Genomic DNA, 20,566 nt, shown 5'->3' on the forward strand with positions numbered 1-20,566 from the left:
GCAGCCCCCGTTCGCCACAACTAGAGAAAGCCTGTGCATACCAACGAAGACCCAATGTAGCAAAAAAAAAATAAATAAATTTATATATATATAAAAAAACGCATTTGTGAAAAAAAAATTAAAATAGGTGCTCTCTTTAGCCAGCCTTCAATGCTATTGTCCCAAACTTGCAGGGTTGGAGAGGTCCTTGGAGCTCAGCCTGTCTAGACCGTAGTAAGTGCTTCAATATCTCTTGCAAGATCTCAGCTAAGTGATCAGGCCACACACACATACTCCATTTACAAGTTTCTCACCACTCCTGAGAAGGTCAGTCCCATCTTGGGACACCCATGGCTGTTTAAAGTGGACAGAGCACCAGAAGGGAGAGTTGGTTTCCAATGCTGGGTCCAGTCACCTGGACAAGTCACTTCAGCCCTCTGAGCCTCAGCGTCCTCACCTGTTAAATGGGGACTCGTGGGGCAGTGGATGAGGTTGAAAGGAAATAGTATAGGTGAGAGTTCTTTGCACAGAGTATGTACATAGTAGGTGCTCAGTAAAAGCATCCATTGCTCACAGTCCAAATATGTACAACCTTCCTGCAGGCAATTCCAGGTACAGGAAGAGTTCTGAATGCTCATTCCCTGCACCAGGTATGTTTTTTAAAAAATTATTTATTTATTTATTTGGCTGCGTCAGCTCTTAGCTGTGGCACGTGGGATCTTCGTTGCAGCGCGTGGGCTTCTCTCTAGTTGTGGCGTTCGGGCTCCAGAGCGTGTGGGCTTAGTTACACTGTGGCATGTGGGATCTTAGTTCCCTGACCAGGGATCGAACCCACGTCCCCTGCATTGGAAGGTGGATTCTTAACCACTGGACCACCAGGGAAGTCCCCCAGGTATGTATTATTAACCCTCTCTCACAGATAAGGAAACTGAGGCTCAGTGGTCACCCAAAGTCAGACAGCTTTGGCCACAGTCTGGCTCTTGGCACTATACAAACTTGCCACTTCCCATGAGTCTGAGATATGGTTAGAAGTCAAGGGCAGAGGGTCACCAAGAGGAACTTCCTTTTTCTCACTCCTTCGCAGGCGCACACATGGCACTGACAACTTTGCAAGGGAGGAAGCAGGAGCCCTAAGAAAGGACATAACTTGCCCAGGATCACCAGCAAGTGAGAGCCGAAGCCTGGCTCCTTCTTCCGGCACACGGCTCCTGAATGGTGGCCTTGCCTTGGGGACATTTTTGAACTGAGATTTGATCTGGCACCCGGGAGACCTGAGACTCCCCGCCCCATGCAAACACCTCCAGAACATGAAGCGTATCATAAGTGCTCAATCCAAATGTGTTGAATAGGTAAATGAATTATTCCATAGCACTCACCATAGATTCACGGCTCCCACCTACACTATGAATAAGTTCCAAACTCCTTGCCATAGCCTACAAGGCCAGGCTTGATCTGCACTCTGTTCACACACACACACACACACACACACACACACACACATCCCACCTCTCCAATGTCACCTGGAATCCTCCAGCCATGCCAAACTGCTTTCATTTTCTCAGTGCACTATGACCTCCCCTGCCTCAGGACCTTTGTATGTGCTATTCCTCTGCCTGGAATACTCCCTTCAACCCTTCAACCTACCTTCCGGTACTGATCACAAAGACCTGGGTCCTTTTCATTTTCCAAACCTCAAGCTGAATATCACTTCCTCAGAGAAGCCTCTTGCTGATAAAAGTCTAAGTAGATAATTAAGTAGATTCCCCCTGTTTGTTTCTTCTTAGAGCATTTAACAGGTTAGTAATGACATATTTCTATTTTTTTTATAGTTGGTTTCCATACTTAGATTGTAAGTTCCACGGAGCCATGTTCGCTTTACTTACCAATGTGTACCAGGAGTCTAGCACAGTGTCTGCCAAATTTGTTGAATCAATGGACAGAAAGATGGGAGGGAAGAAAACAGATTTGGGATTGACAGGGACCTGGCTGTTTCCCAGTCCTGAATCTGTGAACCAGCTGAACTGTAAACTTGTGAAAATTACTTCAATTCCCTGAGCCTCAGTTTCCCCCTCTGTAAAACAAAGATAATAATAGTCCCTCCCTTCTTGTGAGAATTAAATGAGATAGTGTGTGTAATACACAAGACCAAGAACATAGAAGGTGTTATGGGTTGAACTGTGTTCCCCCCAAAAGATATGTTGAAATCCTAATCCCCAGTACCTCAGTGACCTTATTTGGAAATAGTCTTTGCAGATGTAATTAGTAAAGATGAGGTCATATTGAGTAGGGTGGGCCCCTGCTCCAATATGATTGGCATCCTCATAAGAAGCGAGAGAGACAGAGGAAAGATGGCCATGTGACAACCAAAGCAGAGATTGGAGTAATGCATCTACAAGCCATGGAATGCCAAGGATGGCTGGAAAACAACAGAAGCTAGGGACTTCCCTGGTGGCGCAGTGGTTAAGAATCCACCTGCCAATGCAGGGCACACGGGTTTGAGCCCTGGTCTGGGGAGATCCCACATGCTGCGGAGCAACTAAGCCTGTGTGCCACAACTACTGATCCTGTGCTCTAGAGCCCACGAGCCACAACTACTGAGCCTGCATGCCACAACTACTGAAGCCCGCACGCCTAAGATAAGCCACTGCAATGAGAAGCCGGTGCACTGCAACGAAGAGTAGACCCCACTCACTGCAACTAGAGAAAGCCTGCGTGCAGCAGTGAAGACCCAACGCAGCCAAAACAAAACAAAACAAAACAAAAAACAGAATCTAGAAGAGACAAGAAAGAATTCTTCCCTAGAGCCTTCAGAGGGACATAGCCCTGCTGACGCCTTGATTTCAGACTTCCAGCTTCTATTGCTATGAGACAACAAATTTCTGTTGCACTTTTTACAGCAGCACTAGGAAATGGATACAGTAGGCACTGAACAAATGTCAGGTGAGTGTGCCTTCCTTCATTTTTGCTCTATCACGTTCTGTTATGTACATGTAGTCCCTGGGGAGACGGTGCAGTCCTCAAAGTGTCCACGTCTGATCCACATAGCACAGACCTGGTCTGAGAGTGCAGGAGGTGGGAGTCAAGCACATCAGTGCCCTCGTAAGGGCCCTGTGCCCTTAGCGCTTGGAAGACAAGGGCCGATTTCCTGTCGTCCTTGCCTGGCTGGGAACTGCCCCACGCTGTGCACTGACAAGAATGGTGCGAGAACTGGTCTGGCCCAAGATGTGGAGGTAAATGGAGAGGATCTCGGTCTGCCCAGGCTTCCCAGTGGTGGGACCTGCTTTCCTGAAAGGCATTCCCTCTTATGCCTTCCCGGCCCCTCCTCCTATGGCAGCAGGGGAGCCCCTTCTGATGGAGGAGAGGGGATGACTACCTTCCGGCTCACCTGCTCTGGGCTTTTAGATATCACCTGGATGGATCACCCTCTTGTATAGAAGGCCTGGTGTCTGACAAGCTGCCGGTAGGCTATGCTCACAGTTTAATACCTTGATTAAAAATCACCTCCAAGCCCTTTGCATGTCAGTCGCCCAGATGCAGGGTCCTCTTGGGCGTAGAAGGGCAAACCAGTGCAGAGGAAGCCTCTGTTACTAATAATAACAAACCATCAGTGCTGAGGCCAGGAGGTCGGGAGGTGTGGTCAATGTCTAGCCTTCAGGCTCCAGCAGAGGGACGTCAGCCTTGCTTCCCACCCAGACTCACAAGGGGGAGGCGGTTTCCCCAATCGCAGGAAGGGGCTTCATATCCTGGGCAATCAAGAGACTGGTGTTTGCTCCTGGAGGGTGCTCTGGTTGTTTCTATTTTCGAGGTTTGGAAGCCAGCTCAGAGAGAGGAAGTAACTTGCTCAAGGTTGCACAGCTGCCGAGCGGCAGCATTGGACTCCCACCCTGGTCGGCCGGACCTCAGAGCCCGAATGCAAGGTCATTTCTGGAGCAAATTTCATAGGGCAGAGCATGAGGGCTTTAGCTCAGCGGCTGGGGAGAGGGCACTGATTATTTGGGGAAGGCAATGAGTTAGCTGCGGACATGCTGCAGTGCGGGTCCCCACCAGCAAGGTGACAAGTGCAGGAGGCAAGTCTGGGGCCTCAGAGAAAGGTCAGGGTGAGGAGAGAGATATACGTGTCCCTCATCTCCATGTTAGTTCAAGCTGTGGAGCAGATGAAACTTCCCCAGGAGGCTGCTGAGTGATGGGGTGAAGCGGTGGAGTGAAGGGGGACAGAGGAAGAAGGGACCGGAGCTGGGGCTGGCGTTTACGGAGTGTTTCCTGTGCACCGGGCACTATTCTGACCCTCTACATGGATTCACGTATCCCCCTCACAACAACCCTCTCAGGTGGATACTATTATTATTATTTTTTAATTAATTAATTAATTAATTAATTAATTTTTATTTATTTATTTTGGCTGCACCGGGTCTTAGTTGCAGCGTGCGTGCGGGATCTAGTTCCCTGACCAGGGATCTAACCCAGGCCACCTGCATTGGGAGCTTGGAGTCTTATCCACTGGAACACCAGGGAAGTCCCAGGTGGATACTATTATTATTACAGCATTTTGCAGATGAGGAAACTGAGAGGCTAAATAGCTTACCCACGTCAGCAAGCTAATAAGTGGTGGAGCTCTGCTTCAACCCAGTGGGCTTAACCACCATACTTACCCGACCTCTAGATTGGCCCGTCGCTGGCGCCACTGTTGAGTTCTCCGTGGATTGGGGTGAAGGGGTAGGAATGAGGAAAAAGCCAGCAGCCATCGGAACAAATTTGGAAGAATAATGGCAAGACCGCGCCTCTGATTTTGTTTGGCCTTGAACACAGCTAACAGCCAAGCAGGGCAGGCCTATTACCCCTCCGTCTTCTCATGGAAATGGAAGCCCTGTGAAGGTCAGTGGGCTCCTCAAGGTCATACTGTGAGGCTGTGTCAGAGGCTTGACCTCAACTCTCCAGATGCTGGAAGGGTATCTGGCACCCCCAAGAGGAATGCAGCGCCGCTGAGAGGAGGGGTGGTCGGTCAGGAGGGGCTGTAGGTCCAGCTGGCCGCCTTGAGTGACAACGTTCAAGCTGAGGTGAACGTTAGAATCCTAAAGGAGGGGATGGGTCCCAAGGGGAGTCAATGGGGAGCTTCTCTGGTCGGGGGATCATTCACTGAAAAGCTGGCTCGGGATGGACTCTCAGGGCACCGCGGGGCACAGGGCTACAGTCAAATCCCGGTGCTTGCCACACAGTAGCAGCACGGCCTGGGCAGCCCACCTAACCCCTCCAGAGCCCTCGGCGTCTCTAACTGCCCATAAGGGTAACCTCCCCACTGCTGGCTGATGTGCGGGATCAGTATGGCGCGAGTAAAGCAGCGGGCACACAGCTGGGGGCTCAGTAAATGGGCTGCTATTGTCAGTGTTGGACACAACTGAGGTTTGTACACATTCTTTGATTTTTAAGATCAGGCTTTATTTTCTAGAGCAACTTAAGCTTCATAGCAAAATGGAGCAGAAAGGACAGAAATTTCCCATATGCCTCCTACCCCTCCCTCCCTAGCCTCCCACTTGTATTAAAGTGTAGCTTCATTGAAATTTTGTTTCCAACGTTCACAGGAAAAAGAAAAAAAACAAAAAGGAGACTTTTGAAACCTTCCTGCCTAAGTCCCTTGCTGCGTAGAAGGGGAAACTGAGGCCCAGAGAGGGAGATTACATACCCAAGGTCACAGAGCCAAGGAGGCCTGACCCCTGCTTTCTATCAGTCAGTGTGGGTTGCACAGCATCACCAAGCATCCTGGACTCAGCCTCGTCCTGCTGTTCACCACGCATACATGGGGTTACAAAACTACTGCCCCAGCTGGCATCCACCGAAATCCTTGCTGGAATCCAGAACATCAAAGTCAGAGGGCACTGGAAGTTGTCACATTCCCCCTCTCATTGCCTTGTCCTCGTGCAGGGGTTAAAGAGCCGAGACAGGTGGTTCTCAGACTGGAGAAATGAACGATCACAGACATACACAGAGGCCAAGATGGTTTCTCTTTACAAAATCCTGAAGTGGGGCTCCAGAGCGCAGGCTCAGTAGTTGTGGTGCACGGGCTTAGTTGCTCCGCGGCATGTGGGATCTTCCCGGACCAGGGCTCCAACCCGTGTCCCCTGCATTGGCAGGCGGATTCTCAACCACTGCGCCACCAGGGAAGTCTGAACCCACACTCTTTAGTGTACCACCCTGCCTTTGACATTCCTTAAAGTTTTGGAAGCCCGTGGCTCTCTCTGGAGCCCGTGAGCCGCAACTACTGAGCCCGCATGCCACAACTACTGAAGCCCTTGCACCTAGAGCCCGTGCTCCGCAACAAGAGAAGCCACCTCAGTGAGAAGCCCACGCACCACAACGAAGAGTAGCCCCTGCTCGCCGCAACTAGAGAAAGCCCGCGCGCAGCAATGAAGACCCAATGCAGCCAAAAATAAAGTATAAATAAATTAATTAATTAAAGAAAAAGAGTGTGGGTTCATGCTTGAGAACCCAGTTCCCGACGGCTCCCATGAACACAGGGTTGTTTTCTCACGTGTATCTACTTGGACTACATTACAGATGACCTTTCAGTCATTCATCTACAAACTCGCAGGCCCTGTGGTGGGTCGGTGAACACCATGGACAAGATGACTGCTCTCCTGGGATTCAGGTCCCCGGTGCAAGGGAGGCTGAGCTTAAAGAGTAAACAAACATACAACCAAGATAATTTCAGATACTGGTAAGAGCTATGGATAAAAACCAAAACTAAACGGGATGGGGGCATCATGACTGGGAAGGCTGGCTACTTTAAAGTGGGGATCACGGAAGGTGTCTCTTAGCAGGTGACGTTGTAGCTGAGCCTTGAACAAGGAGGAGCCAGCTACGCAAACATCTGGGGAGAGAAGGTTCTGTGAAGAGAAATCAGCAAGTGCAAAAGCCCTGAGGCTGGAGTCAGCCAAGCCTTCTAGGACTTTCATCAAAACAAATAATCTGGGAGTTTCCTGGTGTCGCAGTGGTTAAGAATCCACCTGCCAATGCAGGGGACACGGGTTCGAGCCCTGGTCCAGGAAGATCCCACATGCCGCGGAGCAACTAAGCCTGTGCGCCACAACTGCTGAGCCTGCGCTCTAGAGCCCGTGAGCCACGACTACTGAGCCCGTGCGCCGCAACTACTGAAGCCCGTGTGCCTAGAGCCCGTGCTCTGCAACAAGAGAAGCCAGCGCAATAAGAAACCCGCGCACCGCAGCCAGCGAAGAGTAGCCTCCGCTCAACGCAATTAGAGAAAGCCCACACGCAGCAACAAAGACCCAACGCAGCCATAAACAAATAAATAAATAAATAAATAAGTAAATGGGAAAAAACCAAAAAACCAAATAATCTGAAGGCAAAGGGGCTGGATTTTTTGTTTGTTTGCTTTTGTTTTGTTTTGGCCGCACCACAGGGATTGAACTTGGGCCCTCAGCAGTGAGAGCACAGAGTCCTAACCATTGGAGGGCCAGGGAATTCCCAAGGGGGCTGTTTTGTTAAGGAAACAAAGTAAACAAGATATTTTCATTTTCTAACCTGTAATCTTCCCCCACCACCTCAAAATCATACTAATACTAGTTAATTCCTACTCAGTTTAAATACTTCTTCCTCCAAGAAGCCTTCTGGTCCCACTAGTTCGTGGTTTATAAAAACTGGTCTGTGGCAAAATGAGAAAAATGTCAGAAAACCCGTGTGTGTGTGTGTGTGTGTGTGTGTGTGTGTGTGTGGCTAAAAAGTTGCCAACCGTGTTACCTTTCTCTGAGAATATCTGAGATATATTGTTACTACAATCATCCCTCCGTTCAGCCGGGATTGGTTTCAGGACCCTTTCGCTACCAAAATTGGAGGATACTCAAGTCCCTTACATAAAATGGCACAGTATTTGCATATAACCTATGCACATTCCCCTCCTTCATACTTTAAATCATCTCTAGATTATTTATAACACCTAATGCAATGTAAATAGTTATAAATACAATGTAAATGTTATGTAAATAGTTGTGGCGAAGTCAAAATTTGCTTTTTGGAACTTCCCAGAATTTTTTTCTCAAGTATTTTTGATCCATGGTTGTTTGAGTCCACAGATGCAGACCCATGGGTACAGAGGGCTGACTGTATTTTTATTTTTTACTGTTAATAAGTCCTTTTCACTAAATGATGAGTGTAGATGACGACAAAGTTAACGCGGCAAAAATTAAAAGTTGACCACTCTTTGCAAATCCCCTATATGGGGGGGGGGGGTTGGTCTGTGAATCCCAGGTCTGAGGGCACCTGGGAACTACACTCCGAAGCTCCATTACTTGCCCCTTCTTTGCACCCAGGTCACTCTGGATTTCCCACACCCTTTCATCCTCTCCCTCTTTTCAGAGTTTGATCTCCAAGAGGGCAGGGCCACCCCTGCCTGGCGTCCAGCAAGGCCCAGAACAGGTGCTCAGAAGACATTGATTGAATGCACTGTGATTCATGATGAGACACATTCAGCTGAGATGAACCTCACAGAGTAAAATTGGGAGCAAACTGATGAAGGCAGAGAGCTGTGTAAAGGAGAAGACCCCAGACCTCATAGCCAGGAGCCTGGGTTCAAATCCTGCAAGGGGCAGTGTGGTCTGGGGAAGTCAGAAGACCTCACCTCTTCCGGAGCAGGAAAGCTTAGGTGAAATTATTTACTTTCTCTGAGCCTCGGGTTTCTCTCCTGTGAGATGGGGGTGATAATGCCTTGACCCTGGATTCTTCTTAAGAACAAAACACAGGTGTACAGAAAAGCACTTTGTGGATAGTGTGCAAACAGTTCGTGGCCCATCCCTCCAGCACCCACCCAGGCCGTAGTGTCCAGTTTGCCCCTTCCCAGCCTGTACGTCAGCTTCTCCTGCGCCGGGGAGCTGGTGCGGGAACCTTGCTTCGCAAGTTCTGAAAGGAAAGCTCAGTGCCTGGCACGTAGTAGGTACTCAACAAATAAATCAATGAAGAATGACCCCCAGGCAGGTCACGCTCCCTCTTAAGTAAATAGGCAATCTCCAAGGCTCCTTTCTCTCTGGTGCCTGTGATACTTATTTGCCTTTTTAAGGACAGACCTACGAATCACATTTAGGAAAAGTGGGTGGGTGTGAAGAGACTTTGATTAAAAGGTTAGTGCACATTTTTGGTTCCCACTTCCGAATCTTCCAGAATTTATTTTTGCCTACTTAATAAAAAGAGCCATGTCACATTTCTTTAGCTTGTCTTCTGGGTTAAAACAAAAAATTTCTTTTAAGCCTGTATTTTAAACCGCCCACTCCAGCCATCCCAGGACGCGGCGAGGAGGGGGCCGCAGACAGGTGGAGCGTGTGCCGGGAAGGCGGGGACCGAGGCGGCCCGGAGGCGGGTAGGGGCGGCGGCGGAGTTCAGGAGCCCCACTCGCCCCTCCGCAAGGGGCGTCTCCGCTCCTACGCCCCGCACACAGGGTGGGCTCCCGCCTCTAGTCCTCCAACCTCCCGGCGACTCCCAGAACCCACCGACAGCGGCAGGCCACCTCCAGGCTCCACGCCCCTCCGCTCGCCCGCCCGCGTCGAGAAGCCCAGCGCCGGCCGTAGGGGCGGGGCCGGGGCGGGGCGGTGACGCTGATGTAATCCCGGCTCCTGGGCGGAAGGATATGGAGCGCGCCCGGTTGGCTGGGCGCTGAGGCCAGTTGCCGGGTAACGGAGCGGAGCGGCCGCGGTGCGCCGCCTCCTGCCCTCCGCCGAGTGGCGCCGGAGCCGCCGCCGCTTTACGTAAGGCGCAGGCCAGGGCTGCCCGGCACTCGGCAGCCGCTCGGAGCCCTCGGAGCGAGGAGGCGCCCCCGCCAGCCGCCGCGACGCCCGGCCGCTCGGCAGGTACCGCGGGTGGGCTGGGTGGGCTGGGCGGGCCGCGGCCCCTCGGGCGGCTGGGGCGGGCCGCCACCGCGGCCGAGGGTCTCCAGGACCGGGCTGAGGGAGGCCGGGCCGCCCCGCCGGGCCGCGGGCTCCGCGAGGACCCCGGCCGGGCCCCGGGCGTGCGGTGGGCTACCGGCCCGGGGACCCCGGGCCTGGGGAGCCGGGCGCCGGCGCACGGGGCGGACGATGAGTCCGCACAATGGGCGGGTGTCGCCGCGCTGGGAGCGGTTCTCTGGGGGGAGGCGCGGCGAGGCGGGGAGCGAACGTGCGGCCGGGGTGCGGCGCCCAGAGTGCGGCGGCCGCGGGACACCCGGAGCGGCCGGCCGGCCGGCGGGTGGGCGCTCGCGGCGCTGCCCTCGCCCAGCTGCGTTCCTCCGCCCCCTCCCCTCCTGCATTGTCCTTTAGGGGCCCGGGAAGGGAAGCCGCTGGCGGGGGAGGGGCGGGGGCGGGGCGGGGCGGCGCGGACGGACGGGCGCGCGGGCCTGTGGCGCTGCGCGCGCGGGGCGGGCCCTGCCGGCGGGGCGGGCCCTGAGGCGCAAGGTTCGGCGAAGGTTACGGCCGCCCGCGGGAGGGACGGGCCCGCAAAGTCACCCGCGGCCGCAGCGCTGGAGGGCCTCAGCCGGCTCGGGCCGGCTCCAAGCACACGCGTTCCCGGCAGCCCCTCGGAGCTCTCCGCCCCTCCGCGTCCGAGGAACTGCTGGTCGCGAGGGAAATGCCTGCAGCCCCAGGATTTAGCGGGCGGTGCGCAGTTGAACGGGCCTGCCCAGCTGCTGGTGGCGGATCCCCCCAAATCCTGGCAGAAGCGGTTTTGATTTCACTTTCGCCACCTTTCACTTTTTGCCCTCCATAGACAAGCAATGGAGACCTCACCTAGTACAAAGTGCAGGAGATTAAGCGGGTAGGGGGACATGTGGTTCTTTGGAATGGTTTAACTAAATGTGGTTTCTGCTAATAAATACCTGGGTTGGATTCTTGGATATCTAGGTCGGCTACTTCGGCCAGGTTCCTAAGATTGAGCTTTACATGTCTGGGTCTTTGCTTGTTTAAAAAAAACAGTGGTAGGAGATTGGTGAAGAGGTCGGGGCAAGCAGTTTTGATAATAGGTGATGCCGTGGATAAAACTAACTATACAATCAAATCCCTAATCCCTAAGGTAGGTTTCTCCTGTGCAGTAAGACTGGGGCCAGAGCACCTTGACCATTTCATAGACTTCGAATCCGACGTGGCGGTGGTCGGGGGAGTTGGGGGGGGGGGCAGATCTGTCACTTTGCAGCCTGAAGGTCAGATATTCTCTCATCGGTTATTTCGGATTGATCCACTCATAAATGGTTCCCAGGATCTTTATGACATTTCTTTGTGACAAAAATTTCTGAAATCGTGCCTTTGCATATCTGTAGGTAACCGTCTTGCAATGTTCTATATTCAGTTGCTGTACTTGATAAATAATGAATTTTTAATAATTCAAAAAATATTTACTGCTTCAGTTTGGGCACACATATTACGGTTTTTACATAAGCCTGTGTCATCAATGAAATGCCAGTCAGTTTGGCCACTGAAACATTGAAGGAAGGAGAGACTATGACTCTTAAATATTTAATTTTGTAGAAAGTAGAATTAGAGGTACAAATGTTTTGTTTTTAAAGAAAAGTACCAGTCTTTACCATGGCATCAATATAAGGCAAATCTGTAACTGTTTTAAGGGTCATTAGCTTATTTGTTACATGTTGCAAACATTTAAGAAAATTAAATGGAGTTTTAGCACTTCTTTAATGATACCATAGATCACTCTGTGCTTTATTTTATAGTAGCACTTTTCAAAAGCAGTAGGGTTGTTTTTATTTTGCATTGTGTGGAAAGTACTGAGCCTGGGTGGTTCTCCCTGTTTCAGCAGCGTTTGACTTGGAGCAGTTCATGGCCTCTGGGCCAGTTTTCTCGTCTCTAAAATGGGAAGAGTGATGGTAACTGTCTCGTGGGATGGTTGGAATGATCAAGTGAGGGGAGATGTGAAATTGTTACGCCAACATTCAGTCCCTTTGAAAATATTAGGTAGTGCTAGTGTGTCAAAGCTTCAGATTCCTCTCTTGGCTTAAAGCTTTTTTAGGCTCCTCCCCATCCCTTCCTATCTGCACTTTGCCTGGCTGTCAGGTCATCTTTCCTAATCCAGATTGGATCCTGTCAGTCTCTGGCTCAGAAGGCTTCTAAGGACTGACCGACCGCCTGTTGTTTGGAGGCCAGAATGCAGACTCAGCAGCATCACATTCAAGGCCCCTCACAGTCTGGCCCTGGTCATCTCTGAACTGTACCTGTCTTCTTGGTTCCCTTTCCACACTGTCCCGCCAAATGAGACTACTCTTGGTTCTCTGAACAGGCCAGGCTGCTTCATCCCTTCTTCCCTTATATCTTCTTCTCTGGCTGGAATACCCGATCTCACTTCCACCCACTCCACTTTTTAAAAGTCCACATCTGATTTTATGTCCTCTCTGGAGCCCTTTGGAAATCCTGTCAAAGTGAATTATTCATTTCTGCAGTCATAATCTTCTATTTTTACTTTCGTTATTGCCTATATCACGTGTTGTGTATGTAATACTCTGGCTGTGGTGACCATGTGATTATTTTATCCCCAACACCTTGCTCAAGGGTTTAACCATGAAAATGTTCAGATGTTTGCTAAATAAAGTCAAAGTCTGTAATCCACCTTACGGAGGACATTATTATTATTATAAACGGTTTTAATAACAGTACCAACCACAGCACTGGGAATGAGGTTTTATTATATTGAAGATGGGTAATACTTAGCATATTTCTTTTCAATTATTTTTAATCTCTCACAAAATACCAAGTGATATTTTTACACAAAATACAAACAACCACCTCTCCCATGTGTGTGGAAACTTTCAGGGTCCATGAACCAGCAATGCTGACTGAAGTCACTGCACCCTGTCTCTTGGGAGAGGGGATCAGAGCATACGTTTTAAAATATTCCTTACCTTTAAAATGTAATTGCACTCTCAGCAGATTACACGCTTTTTGTTTGAAACTTTTTTGGAGATTTATTATACTCAAAAAGTAAACTGCTTTTGAGGGCGCTTATTTTAAGTGCATTAGACCTGGATTCGAGAGACTCAGGTTTGTGTGTTGGCTCATCTCCTCACCCCTGGGTCACCATGGGCAAGTCGGTGAAATCTCTCTGGAACTTCAGATTCTTTATTTTGTGAAATGAGAACAGTCTTGTCTGTACTATTTTTGCTTTGCGGTGTCACTTAGAGTGGCTATTCTTTGTGTACTGCATGCCCTTGTTCAGATAAAGGTAATAAGATGATACTACTTCACAGCACATTCGTCTTCCTTGTCACTCAGGCTGGAAACTTTTTGAGGCTTCCTTTTCTTGACCAGATTTTTACCAGGTCTGCCTCCATGTGTCTTTTCAGTCAACCTTTTTGTTTTTCTCCACAGTTCCCCTGCCCCTGCCCTCCCTGGCTCTTGTCGGTTCTTATGGGGGTTGTTCCGGTAGGCCTGCTGACTGGCCTCCCTGTATCTAGTCTCTCTAGTCCTCCTGTGTTCTGTTCCCAGAATTATTCAATATGTAAATCAAATCGTATCATGCCCTGCCCCCCAGGTATGTACCAGCGGTTCTTGACATTTCCCCCTATTCCGTCATGCCTGGGGTTATGACCTAGTGCTGTCCGTAGGCTTACTCCTACAAAGATTCTCACCTCGGCGGCATCACCCCCTGGCCGGTTGAGAATTAGTGTTAAGGGGTTAGGAAATCATTCTAAGACCTGTGCCATCTGGCCTCATTCTGACTTTTAGCTTCATATTTTACTGCATCTCTCTTGTTACCTGGTATTTCAGCACTAGACCTCTGGCCACGTTCATGGTTGTTGGTCTGACTTCTTTACTCTTGAATGTCCTTTCTGCCTTTTTCTTCTTATCAAAATCCTTAATACTGAATGAAGGCTTGGCTTAAATGCTTCTACTTCTATGAAAGAAGCTTCCCCTGATTTTCAGAATTAACTCTTCATTATTCTCCTACACGGGGCTTGATGATACTTCCACTCAGCTATTTTTTCTTTTTGACTTTTTAGTTTATTCTTTACATGGATTACAGACTCGTTAAGGGAAGAGAGGAAAATCTTATCCATTGCTGATTCCCTCTAGTGTGTAATGTAGTCTTTCACGTAGTACTTGTTGATTTAAATCCTTGATTGAGTTAACTCAATCACTCTACATTCTCTGAATTTAGCAGAGGGGGAGTGGGGTTGGAATGGCTTTATGTGAGAGCTTCATGAATCCACACGACATACTCAGAACAGGGCCCAGTACGTAATAAGTGCCCAGTAAGTGGCAGCTTTTAGCTGTTAGTTGGAGCAGGTGTAGTGGTTGGGTATGTTGATTTTTTTTTTTTAAACATCTTTATGGAGTATAATTGCTTTACAATGGTGTGTTCGTTTCTGCTTTATAACAAAGTGAATCAGCTATACATACATTCTCATATTTCCTCCCTCTTGCGTTTCCCTCCCACCCTCCCTATCCCACCCCTCTAGGTGGTCACAAAGCATTGAGCTGATCTCCCTGTGCTATGCGGCTGCTTCCCACTAGCTATCTGTTTTACATTTGATAGTGTATATATGTCCATGCCACTCTCACTTCGTCCCAGCTTACCCTTCCCCCTCCCCATGTCCTCAAGTTCATTCTCTACATCTGCGTGTTTATTCCTGTCCTGCCCCTAGGTTCTTCAGAACCTTTTTTTTTTTTTTTTTAGATTCCATATATATGTGTTAGCAGGGTATGTTGATTGATTGTATATGCTGGTTACTGTAACAGTGTTCACAGATTTATTTCTGGCTTCTGTGTAAAGGAAAAAAAATCATCTGGTCTCTCCATCTTCACTCTTTCGTTAGTTTTGGGAATTAGCAGAAAAGGGAGTATTTGGTTGGAGGGAGCTTTTGCATAAGCAGATTCATGATGGTGGTCCTAAATTATTCTGAAGAAGGGAAACCTTTCTGTAAGTGAGCCAGGTTTTTTGCAGTGGCTTAAGAAAGTGGAAAATGGATTGTCAGTTGTTATACTATACGTTATTTTTCTGTAAAGCACATGCTTTCGTTTTAATCTTACATCTTGTAATTATATATTAAGCAGTAGAATCTTCTTATTTAGTGTTTGGAATGACTGTTGAAATTTTGTTTTTGAAGTCATCTCCAAAGCTTTTTCTTGCCACTAGGCTTTCTCCGTAGTTCTCTATCTTTTCCTTTGTCTGCTCAGCAGTCTTGCCCTATGGCTAGACAGGGAGAAGCTAGGGGAGGAAAACAGCTATCATTTTGAAACTTTTAATTAAATATTTAGGTACTGTTTTTAAGTTTATATGTGTTACTGATGGACAGGTTGTATCCAGGAACCTTAAAAAGTGGTATCTCTGGTTGTAACATAATATGGAATTCGCTACTTGCAGCAACATAAGAATATGTATTAATTGCTGTTTAACTTACGTTGACTATATTGATGATTATGAGCTTTTAAAAAATCATTGGAAATATTATATTCCTATTATTAGGAATTATTATATTCCTAATAAATCTCTCTTATAACCTGCCCCAAAGAATTGGGGATGATAGGCCTATCCCAGTGGATGAAATAGTATCAATTAGAAATAAAAGCAGTAGGACAGTTAGAAGATTAATGATTGCAAAATTGCTTGAGAATGTGTTGCTTTGTGTGTGTGTTCCTAGCTAGAGTGGTGAAGGAATGTGAGTTCTGTGAATGCAGGTTGTGTGTGTGTGTACACGTCTGTACATGTATGTGGTTCTCTGGTGACGGGAAGCGAGCCTAGGCACCGTGTGTCTATAGTCTTTATGGTGCCTGGCGCAGGGAGTGGTCACTCAGCACACACTGATGTCAAATGAGTCAGTCACACATGGAGATAAATAAGTGTAAAGAAATGGGCCTCAGCACGTTTTCAAATTTCTTTTTTGGTAATGTGGTTGTTACCTCAATAACAGGAGGAGGTAGAAAGTGGGGAGGGATTTATTTTCCCTTTCAGCCAGGAGTTTGTTTCTAGCTCAATTACGTTTTCCAGAGTACCTGTGGAATCTTAATAGCCAGTACATAACTATTTCAAAATTGTTTACCCAGTTTGGGGATTTATTCGAGCTCTTTACTTCTTTTCTTCAGTAACTAGCTTTTTCTTGGGTGTCTGATTAACATCTAGCTCCTTGTTAGCAGCTTCCCTGAAGATTTTATTGGTGAGAAAGTTGAAAAAAATTTTTTTATTAAAGTATAATTGACTTACAATATTATATGAGTTTTGCTACACAACATAGTGATTCAGTTATTTTTATGCATTACAAAATGATCACCACGAAAAAGCTGAAATTGAATAGACACATTTTTGGTCCTTTTTTTGGTTGTTGTTTTTGCCACTGCTTCCTTTGATTACCACCATAGATAATTATTACTGATTGTATTGTTAATAGTTTTTTGATGGTGCCATCGAAGCAGTTTCTTGTTTTTATAAGATGTAAAGCTTAATTTAAAACTATCAAAATATATTTTGTATGATTTACCAAAACATTGTTTTGAATATAAGTAACTTTTATAAAGTCTATTTATTTTTTAAAAAGTCCATGTTAAATCTAAAAAAGCAGTAAGTTATAAGATGAATATTAAGTCTTCTCTTTCACTCCCCTTCCCATCCTGTACTCATTTTGAAAAATCACTGATAAGCTTCTCGGATGTCATAGAAAAAAAATTATGCCTGTACTTCTAAAAAACGGAGTCATGGTAGAGAGTGTTCTTCGTTTAAACAAACACTAAACTTTGTATCTTGGAGCGCTTTCCATATCAGCATGTATAGACCTACCTCGTGTACAGATCTACTTCACTGTGTTTTTTTTTTAATTTGCCCAGTATTCTGTGGTATGAATGCACTAGAATTTATTTGATTAGTTGATGGAGTGGGTGTCCATGTTGTTATTGTAACAAAGTAAACATTTTTTTTAAAATTTTATTTATTTATTTATTTATGGCTGTGTTGGATCTTCGTTTCTGTGCGAGGGCCCTCTCCAGTTGTGGCAAGCGGGGGCCTCTCATTATCGCGGCCTCTCTTGTCGCGGAGCACAGGCTCCAGACGCGCAGGCTCAGTAATTGTGGCTCACGGGCCCAGTCGCTCCGCGGCATGTCGGATCCTCCCAGACCAGGGCTCGAACCCGTGTCCCCTGCATTGGCGGGCAGACTCTCAACCACTGCGCCACCAGGGAAGCCCAACATTTTTATACATAATGTTTTGGTGAACTTTTGTGAGAAACCTCCTTAACCTAGGCAGCCTAAAACAAAACAAAACAAAAACTGATGAACAGGTTTCTAACTTCTCTAAATTATCATCGATCATATGGAAAATTTTCTTGGCAGCTTTATTAGTTTTTATAATTTTAGACATTAGGCTGGGTATTTTCTTTTCTGAAGTAGTCCTGCGGGTATTTGGGGTTATTTGGGGCGTTATTTAGTTTAAAAGTGGTCAGTTTGTGGTGAAGGGGAAAGGTAAGGGGTTCTTAGAAGTAGCTATTAGAACACGGGTAACGAGGAGAAGGAGCTCACACTTGTTAAAGCACTTCCTACATGTGAGGCCTTTTGTTAGGGACCTTAGGTAAACTGTTTCCTTTAATCCTTCTGACAGCTCTTGAGAGAGGAGGTATTATCTCCATTTTACAGATGATGAAGCTGCAGCTCAGAGGTCTCAAGAAACTTCCCTAAGGTTACACGTAATACATGGCAGAGCAGGAGCCCCAACTTCTATCTTTGCAACTTCCACTGCCCGGCTCTTCCTGGAGATTCATTGGTTCACACGGCGCTTGTCTGCTCACAGTGTCCTATGCCTAGATGCCAAGATGGTTAGGCATGCCGGAGACTTACACGGGGAGGGAGGGAGCAGGAGTGCTGGGAAGAGCCATCGGCTTCCCTTCCGTGCAGGTGTGATCCTGTGGGAGGAGAGATGGGGGAGGGCAGGCCAGAGCAGCCTCAGGCCAGGGCAGTTTGGAGACAGTCTTGACCAGGCTGCCGGCTGCTCGGCAGGTCAGATCTATACCCCCTGCTGGTCAGCATTGCTGGGAGCACCCTGAGGGACACGTGGCCTGATGTCTTTGCCGTGGTGACCGTGTAGCAACTGGAGGCTCTCAGTCAGCTGGGCTCCCCACGGCAGGCTGTCTCGAGGGGCTGCCTGTGGCCACCACACCATTCAGTGCTGGGGCGGGTGGGGGGGAAGCAAGCAGATGGGTACACGGATCAAGTGCAAATGCGTGCTAAGAGGGAAAATGAAGTAGGCCAGAGGGATGTTGTGTGTTTAGGGTGGGCAGGAAAGGGCTCTCTGGTAAGACGATACTTGAGCTGAGACCTGAACGGAATAGGGAGAAAGGTGTGGGGCTGTCTGAGGAGCAGAGCATTATTCAGGGCGAGGGCAGAGCAAGTGGAAGACCCCGATCGTGCATCGTTATGAAGGTGGAACGGAGAGGATTCGCTGAAGGGTTGGATACGGAATGTGAGAGAAACAGGAGGAGTCAAGGATGGTGCCAGAGCTTTTGACTTGAGCAGTGGAAGCACAGAGTTGCCCTTGACTGACACTGGGAAGGTCATGGCAAGGATGGTGGTGGTAAGAATTTGTGGGTTTTCGTTTGTGTTTTTTAAGAGATGTTGTAAGTTGAGATGCCACTCAGACACCGTCTAGTAGCTTGATGGCTCTGTAAGTTTTGGGTTCATGAGAGAGAAACGGAGGTGAGAGAAAGTTTGGACTAATCTCTACGCAGATGTAGAGATTACAATCATGGGAGTGGAGATCAGCTAGGCCTGTGCTGTTAGGTAAGGTAGCCATGAGCCACGTGCGGCTTCTGAGCATGTGAGATGAGGCTAGTTTGACTCGAGATGTTCTGTAAGTGTCACATACACACCAGATTTCAAAGACTTAGTATGGGAAAAAAGAATGTAAAATAGCTCATTAATGATCTTTTACCTTGATTATATTTGGAGTGATAATATTTTGGGTCTATTGAGTTAAAGTATATTATGAAAATTAATTTCATCTGTTTTTCGTTTTTAACATGGCTGCTAGAAACTTTTAAATTACATTGGCGTGACTCAGGTTTTGCTATTGGATGGTTTCAAAGGAGGAAGTGAATGTAAACAGAGAAGTGTGAGGCCTGGGCGGAGAGCTGGGGAAGAGGAGGAGGGCCCCACAGAGGAAGGGCCGAGAGGGCGGCGCAGTGAGGGTGGTAACAGTTGTGGTCTCTAGAGCTTGAGCGAAAGAAAAGTACCAGAGAGCAACTAGGCCTGCCACCAGAGAGCAACTAGGCCTGCCACCGTGTGACCGACGGCCGTGGCTTTAGGAGTCAACAAGTCTTGGAGGTGGTCTGTAGAGTGGGATCTTTCCCTATACTGTTTTGTTTTTGTTTTTTAAGTGAGTCTCATCAGGACAAGAATGCAGCCTTTTCAACCAGAGTTATAATGTAGCCTCTCTGTGGATGCAGCCACACAGTAGGAAGAAGCACACATTTAGAAGATTGGACGCAGTTAATGCAGGCAAGTGGCTGTGACCTTCAAAGCCTCGCTCTCAGGGCTTTCTTTCATCTTGCAACCTTCCCTAGATGAAACGACTGTGAGAATTTCTTACCTTCCTTTTTCCCAGTTCTAAGCCGGGGAGTGGACCTAGCCACTGGAGTGGCCGTCCATTATCTAGACCTGTAATTGGGTTTTCTGGTTGACACGCAGCTTGTTCTGTTGTGGTAGTCACATGATTTGGCACGCGTCCCCTCCCTGCCCGCCCCCGGCCCCAGTCCACTTCTGGCCTGATCAGCGCACAGGGCTCCAGAGCTGAGGAACAGGCTTGGCCCTTCACTGGCAACAGGCCGTCTGAGGACCTTCCGGTGCCGCTCAGGGGCTTCTTTTTACTGTGTTGGTATGTGTGTCAGGCACATGTTTTTGCCCTTAGATCTTATACTTTTTCCCCCTGCATTTCATTCTCCTGTTTCCAAAAACACACTTGCACATCTAAGAACAGCGTTTCCAAGTTTTTTCACTAGCCATGCGATAGAAGCTGTCATGGAACCCGCAGCTCCTCTGAGTGGAACTTACTTGGGCCTTGCCAGGGCAGGCTGGCGATCACCTTGAAAAGGCTCAGGTAGTGCCCTGCAGTCTGCACTGGCTACGGTGGGGCAGGGCTGGTCTCCCTCTCTCTCTGGCTCGGGAGTCAGGTCTGTCAGCTTTTCAAGATGCCTCCGGGCCTGTGGGGACAGCGAGCAGTAATGGCCAAGCCAGGAGCTGATTAAAAGGATCTGCTAAGTGCAAAGCAAAAAGGCGTGGCTTTGATTCTGTACAATTATATGATGGCAAGGCTGCAGGTTAGATGAGGGGCGGATGGTGTGATGGAAAGGGCACCAGTTTCGGACCTTGGCCCACAGTGGCCCTGGGCTTGACTCACCTGGGACCCCGAATACATGTTTAAGTTTCTTAATCCGTAAGATGAGGAGGTTTGGTTTAGCTCAGTGTTTGTTCATGCTGTGAAAGCAGTGTCTGCACAAAGTAGGTGCTCAAAGATTTATTGAATGAACGGATGAATAAAAGAATTCTAGAGAGCCCACGTACTTAGGGCATGAGGCAGAGGGTGGGGCGACGGGGAGGCGTGTTTGGCCAGGCCCCCCCTCCCCTCCCCTGTGCCCCTTCAG

The 20,566-nt window shown here is 48.3% G+C and overlaps 1 protein-coding gene across 6 annotated transcripts in view; it reads left to right on the forward strand.

Moving 5' to 3' along the window:
- Window positions 1–9,665: 9,665 nt before the first annotated feature.
- KIAA0232 (KIAA0232 ortholog) overlaps window positions 9,666–20,566 on the forward strand; it is an 88,916-nt gene continuing 78,015 nt past the window's right edge. For all 6 annotated transcript variants that reach the window (XR_011073969.1, XM_068543470.1, XM_068543474.1 and 3 more), the window contains exon 1: window positions 9,666–9,824. The gene's annotated coding sequence lies outside the window, so the exon portion shown is untranslated. The remainder of the gene's footprint in view (window positions 9,825–20,566) is intronic.

The sequence above is a fragment of the Eschrichtius robustus genome, chromosome 4, assembly GCF_028021215.1.
Source record: "Eschrichtius robustus isolate mEscRob2 chromosome 4, mEscRob2.pri, whole genome shotgun sequence".
In the NCBI taxonomy this organism is placed as follows: domain Eukaryota; kingdom Metazoa; phylum Chordata; class Mammalia; order Artiodactyla; family Eschrichtiidae; genus Eschrichtius; species Eschrichtius robustus.